The sequence below is a fragment of the Triticum urartu genome, chromosome 3 (assembly GCF_003073215.2).
Source record: "Triticum urartu cultivar G1812 chromosome 3, Tu2.1, whole genome shotgun sequence".
NCBI lineage: Eukaryota > Viridiplantae > Streptophyta > Magnoliopsida > Poales > Poaceae > Triticum > Triticum urartu.
Window position 1 is genome coordinate 152,652,608 of NC_053024.1, and position 2,258 is coordinate 152,654,865.

Sequence of the window (2,258 nt, forward strand, 5' to 3'; positions counted from 1 at the left end):
TGTTCCTGCGGGAAGGGGACTGCCCCCTTTATATATAGAGGCAGGGGGGGAATGCATTCTCCGTCCATGCGAATCATATTAGACAGTGCTCAAATCTCTAAAATCTAGATTGCTCTATCTCGTTTTTAATTGGAGAACCATATTCTTGGCATCGGGAAAGGACGCTTCTAGAACACTATGAGATGATAGAGCGGGGGTTCAGTTAAAAGATCCAAAGGAAAAAGAATAGACGGAAGTGCATATGGAACTGATTCCTGCTTTGTTGGAATGGACACGAATGCTTGTGAAATTTTGATTTTGATTTTCTTTGCAAGAATGTGGAATTGTTTCTCCGACATACTCGGTAGAGATGGACTGGTGCATGATTAGTGGACGTCCCATCAATGTAGTATGTATTATGGACCGATTCGGTTATCCGCAGCTCCATCCAGTGGAGCGGAGCAGAGTGAACCTAAAGGGATAGAGATTCGAATGCAGGAACTTATTCTGGATATCAGATCAGATCATAGAAAGGACATATTGTTACTTACTTGTTAGGCTCGTTTTATGAGTTTAAGTTTGGTGGAAATTAAGGGCCTCTTTGATTCATAGGATTGCAAAAACACAGGAATAGAAAAAACGCAGGATTGAAATGGCATGTCCATTGAATCCCTATAGGATTTGAGTTTATTTGATTGTGTTAAGGGAAAAACAAAGAATTTCTTTCAAGAGGTTTGAGTGGATGCTAGAATTCCTGTGAAATGTAGTACAAATGAATCCTTAGGAAAAAATCCTACAGGATTCAATCCTACGAATCAAACGATCAACATAGGAAAAATTCCTAAGGATTCTAATCCTTCAAAGATCCTATGAAAATCCTTTGAATCAAAGAGACCCTAAGGAGGGAAGTGGTCAAGTGGATCCTCTTAACTTACAGTAGGCTCATGGCTGAGCGCAAGCACGGGGATCTTCCAGATTTCCGCAAAGGTGGCCTCGTGCTCTAGCGTCCACTCCGCGGAGTCCGGACCGCCGAGCGTCGTCCACACGCTGATCTATGCAGCGGCGCCGCTGCTACGGTTCGTGTAGCAAAGAGAGCCTTGGCTCAATGGTTGGGCATGCGGCTGGGCAGCTTAGTGACCCGAGTTCAATTTCTAGAATTGACAGGTGATGCACAGGGTTTTTTCCCCGTTTATTGAGAATCAAGTTTGGTGTGATGAAACCTCTCATCAAGTAATATCTTGATATTCACTTAAAAAATTTTGAGGACCATGTTTATCTTGGTACTCATACTAGAATGGTCGTATGCATTCCTGATTGGTGCAGAGGCCGGGAAGTGAAATTCTCCCCCAATTTTTTTAGACATTTATAGAAGTGTCCCTAGCAGATGATGGGGACAGGGGCGACTCCACGGGCGACGTCTCGGGCGGCCTCAACCGCCGGTGAACGGTGGGTAGGGGGTCAGTTTTGGGCGCTGGCTGACGGCGCCGGTGACTCGGAGGACGAGGGCGGTGACCCGGACGGCGAGGAGTCACCGACGGGTTCGCCGACGCCGTCGGACGCGATCTGCGAGGCGTTTCGGGTTGGATATTCTGAGGACGAGGAGGCGTTGCTTGTCGACCTGGCGATCCCTCGAGACGATCCAACGAGGTTAGGACTGAAGGAGGAGGACAACGTCGTGATAGTTCGCCGCGTCGTCCATCGTCGCACGGTGGCATCGGCGATCCGGCCCTGGCGCGGTCCTCTACCCAAGGTAAGTCTTCCCAAACTTTCCCTGTCCGATTATTTTGAAGCGGGTGCTTGGAAGATGGTCAAGAGAAAGAAAAAGAAACGGCCGGCGACGGCGGTGGCGGCCGACCGGCCGGCTGAGATCCGCCACGCGTGGATCCAGCATTTGAATTCCCTGCTCGGCGCTGTTTGGCCCGTTGCGGCTGAGGCGAATTGGGCCCGGTCTGCGGAGAGGAGTGCAGCCCAGCTTAGGCCGAATCAGAGTGGGCCGGGGATAACTGGGTATGAGGCTGAGGCTATCCCGGACTCCACATCAGTGCAGTGCTCTAGCCCGTGCATAATCCCGACCGTGAGACGATCGTTGGACTGCTCATCGCCGCCTCCTAGGGTTAGACGGCGTTGTGCGGTGCCAGGCTTCGCGGCGTGCGGTACAGGGCACGTAGCTCGCATCCCTCCCCTTGCGGCAATGGCTGGTCGAGGTGGTGCTGCTATGACTGGGCAGAAAACTCTGGTTGTAGCCGGGAATGCGCTGGCATGGCGAGGTGGTGGTGCTC